Below are 9,115 nucleotides of genomic sequence, written 5' to 3'. Positions count from 1 at the left end.
CCTCCTGGGTGTTGCAAGACTCCGTCCCGAAACTGGGATTCTGCTGTCACCCAGTACAGGCAAGATTTCTCCTTCGGTCTTACTGCGTTGCTGCCCCACCCGTCCACCTCAGTGGTATAGTAATACATATCTGAGCTGCGCACTCCATCTTCTCTTGGTACGTCCAGTAGATCCACCACAGGAATGGTGCAGTCATTGATGACTTCCAAAATCAGATGTACCCAGGTGGTCAGCTCCCAGGGGCCTGTCCATCCACCATTAACGGCCTGTTGTCTGGTGTCGTCTGAGAGTACACTTAGCTCCTCAGCTGATGGTTGGTACGCGTGGGGCCGATGCACCCTGAAGACTGCAGGAGAGTGGTTGGTATTCAATGGTGGAAATGACGGGGATGCTCTAGCAGCGTCATATGGCCAGGCGGCCTGAATAGAATCCCACAGGACATCATGGGGCCCTTCTTCCCTCCTCCACACCCATGGGTCTGCTTCTTCTGGGGTGTTAGGGGGAGCTGAAGGTCCCGGTAACACTATGGGTATGGGGCTCCCATAGTTTGGTTGTACCTTCCCGTGGGTTCTATAGTATCGCAGCGAGCTATAAAACCTTGTCACTTGCCATCCCTCAGCCTGACCCGTCAGGGTCACTTCTCCGCTTCTCAGCTGGTCCTTGCACACAGAGCAGTGGCTTAGATCGTCTCCATCCCATAAGCAATAACAATTTTTTGGCTCGTCCTCCTGCCATGACCATTGGGTCTCCATCTTAAGCCGGGGCAGATAACACACCCGGCAGTTCCCACAGATCATGTTGTTCATAATCGCGACCGGGGAGACGCGAAGATGTTGTAGAATCTCTGCAGTAGCCCCCTGTTGCCTGGGTTTTTCACGGCCCGGTCCCTCCCAGATGATAGGGAGTATGTTGTCTGCTAAGCAAACCGGACAGCAACCTTTAGCTTTTCCCCACACTAGCATCTCTCGCTCCTCCGACAGGACTCCATTTTTAGCCCAATCCAATTTCTTCAGGGCTCGTACTGCCCAAATCCCTGAAGGTGTCCTTCTAATTACAACCACCCCTTTCACGGTGGCCAGTCCGAGATAGGGTGGAATGGTACATGATTCACTGGCCATTTCACCGGCTTCTGTTTCGCTTTAGTCAGGAACTGGCTTGAGCTGCTCAACTCCTTGAATCCCTTTCCTTTTCAGCAATACTGTGTTCCTATCCAGTACTTGCTTGACGATGTCAGTTGTCTCAAACTTGGGTTTTACTGCTGCATTCACAGGCTGCTCTCTTGCTTTGACCCATACGCGCTGTCCCTCTCGGAATGGCACTCTGGGCGTCAGCTTCTCCTTTTGGTCGCTGGAGCTCCGCCCCACTTCCTTCGTGGTGAACGGCCGTTGGTTGAGCTCCATTGCAGGGGCGGGCCTCTCGGCTCTGCTTCTGTCGTTCAGGGCCTGCCCTATTTCCACTGCCTGGGTGCTCCAACTGTTGGTGTTAGCATTTTTAGCTATCCAGCTTTTTACTAACCCTATGGCTCGTTCCACCACTCCGTTAGCTTGTGGGGTGTAGGGTGGCGAGTAAACTCGCATTACTCCATACTTCTGACACCATTGGTCAACCTGTGAATTACGGAAATGAGTCCCATTATCCGTGCGCAGCTCTTTCGGGATTCCCAGGGCACTGCATACTTGTTCCAGCATGCCGACAACACTATTGCCGTTCGCTTTCCTGGCTGCTTTCGTAGTTACAAACCCCGACATAGAATCCACCAGCACTAAGAGGTACTTCTCACCTCTTCTTCCTGTTATCCCCATGGGGCCTGCAACATCCATGCAGACTGAGCCCCAGGGGACCGTGCTCTTGATGGATAACCCATCCATCCACTGCCCTCGGCGACCTGCGTTGTATTGTCCACACACTTCACAGTCCCTTAGCACGCGTTGGACTTGTTTCACTGGGATCCAAAGATCTTGCTCCTCCAGCTCCTTACAGGTAGGTCGCACGCCTGCATGTCCAAGGGCCTCATGCACGCTCCGCACGACCTCGACCACGTACTCTTCTGGGACCTCCCGTCCTCTGGGAGTACTGTCCCACTTCTCGGTACCGACAAAGACGATCTTTCTTTGCTGGACATAACAGTCCACTTCATCATTCCCACGCCAATGAGCTCCCTCATGCGTGTGTGCTCTTTGATGCTCAACATCTATCTCCAACTGCAGTTTTAGCTCAGCAATCTTTTCCCACAAGTCTTTGTGTGCCACGGGCTTGCCCTTTGCTGTCTCGAAACCATTTTCTTCCCAAATGGCCAAGTCCTCTTTAAGGGCTTGAGCGCAGTAGTAACTGTCGGTTACTAATCTGGCACTTTTGATTTTCCTTTTCACCAGCTCCAGCAATCCTTCCAGTACTGCCGTTACTTCTCTGGCTTGAGCACTACCGGGAGCCTTTCCTTTCTGACGGCATTTCTCTTTGCCGTCCTGCTTCAGAATAAATTCCCAGTATGCCGACTGGTCGGACCCCTTTCTGGATCCATCGGTGTAGATTGTCCATTCCGGTAGTCCTGGCTTCTCAGGTGTCTCTTCTTACTGGTGGGTTGTGCTGGCCCAATTTCAAGCTCCGGGTCCAGCAGGATGTCCTCCCATCTTCCCCACCGTGTATTAGTTGCTTTAGTACTTTCCACGGTACCTTTCCTTAGATACTTGTGGACTTGGCTCTGTGTGATGACTTTAACGGGTTGTCCCTGGGCTAAATCTTTCAGCACACCCCAATAACAAGCTAACACTGCCAGCTCTTTCTCCATCTGCGGGTATTTTTTCTCAACAGAAGTCAGGGTGTAACTCCACAGGGTAACCAAGCCTCCATTTTCGTTACTCACTTTGATCATGGCATCGTCATTCTCGCAGCTGATTTCTGCCACCAGTCTTTCTGACAAACTTCTTGGCTCCAGTCTCACAGCTGCTTGAATGGCCCTTCTCAGCTCCTCTAGGTTCTGTTGATTTGCTGCTGTCCAAACCCAGGGTCTTTTTCCGTCTTTTTCGTCGTCCTCACTCTTCCTCAGGCAGTTGTACAAAGGTTTGGCATACTTCTGATAATTGGGTACATGGTCTCTGACATAGTTGCACAATCCCAATATTTTCTGCAAGTCATTTTCTGACTGAGGTGGTTGAATGTTCGTCAGCTTTTCTCTGTACCCATCCGAGAGTCCCAAGTCTGACGTGACTTGGAAACCCAGATAATTCACCTGGAACTGTCCGAATTGACATTTCTTGAGGTTTAGCTTCAGACCTGCCTTGGTGAGGTTTTCAACCACTTCTTGTAGCCTCTCTAGGTGTTCTTCTTCTGTCATCAGCAATAAAAACATCATCAATGTACACAGTTGCACCTACGTCCCCCAACACTTCCATCACTGCTGACTGGAATACATTTGGAGAGTTCTTGTACCCCTGGGGTAACCTTTGCCACACGTAGCTTTTCCCTTTGTGGGTGAATGCAGTTTTACCTTGCGACTGTCTGGCGAGGCGTAGAGAGAAAAATCCATTGGCCAGGTCGATGCAGGACTTGAACTTTTTGACTCGAAGAGTTTTCAGCGCTCCTTGTGGATTGATTAAACTGGCTCGGTTCGCTATTGTTCTCCGATTCAGGGCCTTGAAGTTGATAACTGGTCTCCAACCCCCTCCAGCCAATTCAGGTTTCTTCACCGCCTGGATGGGGCTGTTGGTGATCGGGTTGAGCTCCTCTCTGATGATTTCCAGGGCGCTCAACTCCTTCACGATCTTGTCCATCTCCTCGACTGCTCCCGGGTTCAGCGGGTACTGCCGGACAGGTGGATGAACCCCACCTTCGATGTGATGAACAAACTTTGGGCCCAAATCCCCACAATCATTTTTGAACCGTGCCACCTGCGCTGTAACGATGATCTCACGCAGCTTCTCTTTCCCAGCCGACTTTCACCAATCTTGCTTTCAAGCTCATCAGCCTTCGCTCCAGTCGGCGATGTGTGCTTTTCTTTTTACTGAGTTCGTCTAAGTCTTTTACTGTGAGGAGATTGTAGGGACCTTTCACCCACACTACTCCTTTCCAGGTCCCATATGGCATTTCTTCTATTTTTCCATTAGCAAACTGAACCTTTAGGTGTCCTGCTGTTTTTAGGTCTTTGCGGGTCATAGACACCTCCGCTCCAGTGTCCACCAGGTAGGGTACTCCCTCCACTTTAGCGTAGATTTCGTCTCCCTCCCAGTAGGCATTTTCTAAAATGACCCGCGACCTGGACACCATTACTTTGGTGACCCTCCGGCCCCGGCTTTACGTGACTCACGGAGGGCCGTCCTCTGTTCTGGGCTCAATTTCCTATACTCCTCATCCGTCAGGAACTGACCTTTTCCTGGCTGGTTTGATGAAGCCGGCGGGTTGGTCGATTTCCCTTGTGGTCCTGGTGGCTTCTGCTGGAACGGCCGATTCTGGAAGTTGGATGGCGGTGTTCCTTGTAGAAACGGTCTGCTCTGGAAGTTGGATGGCTGTCTGATGTTGACTCGACCAGGCGGCTTTGCTGGTTGGCTAATCTCCTTTTTCCTTTTGTCCTCGTAGTATTGCTGCTCCAGGTCGAATCCTTGTACTGCCACATCCATCTGAGCGACTGTTGTGCTTCTTACTGGCAACTTTACGAACACAATCTCTCCCCTTCGTCCGTTGGTCACCTCACGCAGTACTTTCACATATCTCACAGGAGAAACGGTTTGCTTAAGTGTGTGCCAAAGCGGTTCCAACCGGCTTCCCTTGTCCAGTCGTCCTCTGGCTCTCTTCACCTGGGATTCTTCATCGTCCATGTCCTCCAACACCAACCTTTCATAGTTGCTCTGTGCTGATTCTGTTCCAACCATCGGGTCCGCAGTCACGCTGGTCAGCCACAACTTTTTGGCCCCTTTGTGGTTGGTGGTAGACAGCACAGTTGGCCAAACATCCTTCAAATACTCCTCGTTATTTTCATCTGCGTTTTTACTCCGAATCACCAGCCTTAGATTCTTCAGTTCGGCGTAAGCATCCTGTCCCGTATTAGTGGCAGGTAGCTGGGCTGACACCCTTTGTGTTCTCACCGGGATCTGTGGTCCTGGCTCTGAAGACGTCGCCTGCGGCTCCTCTTCATCAGCCGACACCTCGTCCAGCTTCTGTTGAGTCGCCCTGGAGTACTTGTAGGCAGCTTTCTTCAGTCGTCGCAGCATCACATCATACATAATTCCCATGTATGTATTCCTGAAGTTGGTAGTCAGGGAATAGTGCGCTGTCAGGGTAGAGCAGGATGGTGTCATCAGGATGTTAGCCCATTCCCCGACTGTCGCTTCCACCTCGAGCAGCACTCGGTCTCCCAATCTGCTGGCCCATCCTGCCGGGATCTGGTACTCGGTTTGGCCGACCTCTGGTACATACATACGCCGTCCGTCTTTAGCCTGCACCGGACCCCAGGTCACGTCTCTTGCCAGTCTCTCAGAAGAACCCTCGATGTCAAAGGTTTCTATTTCTTTCTTCTTACCTCGGTGCTGTCCCGTTCGGAGTGTCTTATGCCCTGTCGGTGGTTGCTTTGGGTCGGAGAAGATGCTGCCGTGATCACTCTCTTCTTCTTCTTCTTCTTCTCCTTCAGGACGTTCGATCCCCGGTTGCTCTTCTCCGTCCTCCGAGTCACTGATGTCCTCATACTGTTGTTGTCGAAGAGGTTCTCTCCTGGGAGAGTTCAGCGGTTGAATCTTAGCTGGTTTCATCGGTCCTTCTTCTCTCTGGACCGTCAGCTGCTCATTCTTGACTCTGTCTGTGTTGGGTTTTTTCAGTTCACTGCTGCTTCCCTCGAATGAGAATTCTTTGACGTATCTTGCTGCGTGGGACTCTGGTCCAACTGGTGCTTCCCTCAACTTTATCCTGAGTGGCTCCATAACCTTGGTTTTGCCGGTCTGGGTGGTGTTTGAAACTTCACTCTGGGGTATTTTTAAGGGATATTTCCTGATTTCTCGTGATGGATGGCTGATGCGGCATTGCTCCTCTATCTCAGTTGCCATTTGCACCCCTTGCTCAGTACGAAGTCGATGCAGACGGGGGTCAACCACCACCACCACCTCTTTAAACATAAAGAAATGACTGTTTGTCTTGGCTATATTTACCACGCCGTTCTCTGCGACCGACCTGGCGGTGTCCTCTGGCAGATCCGTCGATCTCAGTCCCTGCACACTCACCATCACTCTTCTCATGCTTTCGTTGCTGGCAGTCACTAGGCCCCGTTCGAGTCCATGCCACATCTTCTTCCGATATTCCTCCAGACTCTCTCCTTTTTGATAAACATCAATCGGGACCAGGATTACAGCACCATAGGGAAGACTATAGCCTTCCATTATAACTACTTCTCCTCTAGTTTTCACACTACAGGATGCTTCCAACACCTTTGAATCTTTTTGGTAATATTTCCCTGCTTGGTTCTTAAGGCTGCGTCGGAATTTTCGGTTGTGGATCTTATATCTGTCATTGGTGAACACAATCAGTCCATCACCCTCAAGATCCCATATTCCTCCAATAAACTGATAAATCGTGAGCCCGGTTTGCAGCCTTACGCTGATGGCCTCTGGTGGTATTTCGGCTAACTCTCGGGCCATCCTCCAGGCATCCGATTTCTGAGTCTTTTTCTTGGGGCGGCCGGGGTCCCACAGCTCCTCATCCGATTCCTCTTCGTCCTCGTCGGAACTGCTGCCCGCTGGAGTTTCCGTAGGTGGCAGTAGCTGCCTCCTTTCCGTGCTGTGGACCCGGGGATGAAACCCGAGCTCCTGACCCCGTCGAGGGGACCAATCCCTGGCCGCTTGCTCCAACTGCTCCTCAGTGAAACCGTCGATGAGCGATCCCTCATGATTTTCCTCTTCTGACTGCTCAGGGGGGATCTCCTCGTTCTGAGATGGTCCCGGTAGAGCTGGGATGTTGTCGTCTCCGCCTGTCAGGTCTATCAGGTCCTTTGGAGCTTGCTTCGGCTGGTTAGTCGGTGTTGTGGCTCTGCTGGGCAGTCGGGATGGGGCCTCAGCCACCTCCGACTCCGCTCTGTCTGGGGCTTGCTTGTTTTCCGTGATTTCTTTGTAGGTCAAAAGTCTCTGCAGGACCTCAGTATACTCTTGGTACTGGCGCACCCTCTTGGCTTGAGGGTTCACCAGGATTCCGTCGATGCCCGCCGCCAATGTGGCTGTTTTTACTACGCTGTCGTATTTTTCAGAGGGGCTGTAGACAATCCGCAGCTCACCACATTCCCATTCTTCAAGGAGCTCAGCGAACCATTCCAGCCATTCTTTAACCTCCGTCTTTTTAGCGACTTTCACCGGGCATTTGACGACCCCAAGTCGGTGACCATGCTTAAGCTGGGAGCAAAAGTATATCCGGGTGTGCACTAAGTGCTGCATCATGTTCTGAGCAGTGTTCTTATTGGTAGTGTAGTGAGATTCAAAGACAGCCTTCTTCCTTATCTCAGTCCAGGAATCCAATCCGTCACCGAGTAATATCAGCATTACAGGAATTTGTGATAATGTAGATTGGGAAAGATGGGATCGATGATTCTCCCCGTTTCGGCTGATGTTGCTTGCCTCTTGTCCTATTGCTGGCTTGGGCAGGGGATCCAGTTCCCCTCTTTCTTCTTCACCCATGGTTGTCTTTGTCTTCGAGTTGCCTATCCCCCAAAGCCTCTCTTTGCGCTCTCGAGTAGGGATGGGTCCAGGCTGTGTTGGCTACTGGCTTCACTGTCTGGATACTGTCACTTATCCTCAGTAGAAGCTTTCCCTCACCTGTATGCTATACAGTTACTGCAAGGGTTGTGACTGACGGCCTTATCAGTCACCATTAACTCTATTCCTTAAGAGTTAACAAGCCAAGTGAGCTATTCAGATCCTCACATCTGTTTTTACTGACTTGGTATATAGGGCCCGCCTACTTGGTGGGGCCCCACGTTGGGCGCCATGTCTGTTATTACGCAATAGCCAGTCCCACCCACTCCTCACAACTTCTCCTGGGCTGACTACTGACCAGTTCTCTGCCTAAGAGGTCCGGAAAATCTCTGAGACCTGGGTATTACCTTAAAAGAGATCTATAAGAGATAATCTGTTCAAACTGGTGGCGAAAGCGATTCGTCTAGCTCTAACTACCTCTGATCCAGAAGTTACAACCCTTTACAGTTAAGAAACAATCAGCTGAGTAGCCCTCGCAGCTGCATAATTCCAATAACCACTTCTGTTAACGGTAGCTCGCTTTCTAAAATATAACTCGCTCTTGGAACCGGCTAGATTAATTTTAGTGACTTGGATGTAAGTCCCAGGGTCATTATTTACTCTCACCAAAGGAAATTATGAAGCCTCCTTTTTACTAGAACCATGTACATTAGTTTTACCTTTATTAAAAGAACTGGAAAATAATTAAACGACTCAATTAATTCCAATGTCCACCAACCTCATCAGAATTTTAGAGTATGAATTTATTAAGCAAGCTTAAGCAGGGATATGTGACATACAAATCAATAATCAATTGTATATAATTCAAGAGCAGTATAATAAAATCACCATGTATAAACATACTATCCTGTCTCCTTTCCCTAACTTATGTCGCAAGTTCTGTGATAGATTTTTAGTGGGCAGATTCACTCACACCCAGTTGATGATGGATCTTTAGCAACAGGAACATTCAGAAGCCTTGGTCAGAGTCTTTGTCCTTATGTGGAAAAGTCCTCCTTAGAATAGTAGCAAAGCAGAACGGGTCCAAATTCTTTGAAAACCCAGCTCTTTTATCCCTCCGGGACCTTCGTCTTTTCTCCAAGTCTGTTGCAATATATTTGGGTTGAGGCAAGACCGACGGTCGAATCAGAAACCAGGGCTTGGACGTCCGGAACTTGTCCTTTCTTGGCGGCGCGGAGTCTCAAGTCTCCCGTGGTTCCAGGGTGCGGTCCGTTGCTGTTTCCTCAATCTGCTTCCCCGTGTCGACTCCTCTCCAGCGCCGCAGACAAAGAACCGTTGCTCTCTTATTTCAGCCCTCTTTTATACTTTTTCTCCACTGTGTGTGTGTGTGGAGAGCTTGGTCTGCGTGACTTCCTGAACATCTGCTGCTTCTCTGGTGGAAAGTCCCGGCCCCCATC

The sequence above is a fragment of the Xiphophorus maculatus genome, chromosome 23 (genome assembly GCF_002775205.1).
Source record: "Xiphophorus maculatus strain JP 163 A chromosome 23, X_maculatus-5.0-male, whole genome shotgun sequence".
NCBI classification, from domain to species: Eukaryota; Metazoa; Chordata; class Actinopteri; order Cyprinodontiformes; family Poeciliidae; genus Xiphophorus; species Xiphophorus maculatus.
The sequence above is the reverse complement of the archived record's forward strand: the minus strand, read 5'-3'. Positions refer to the sequence as shown.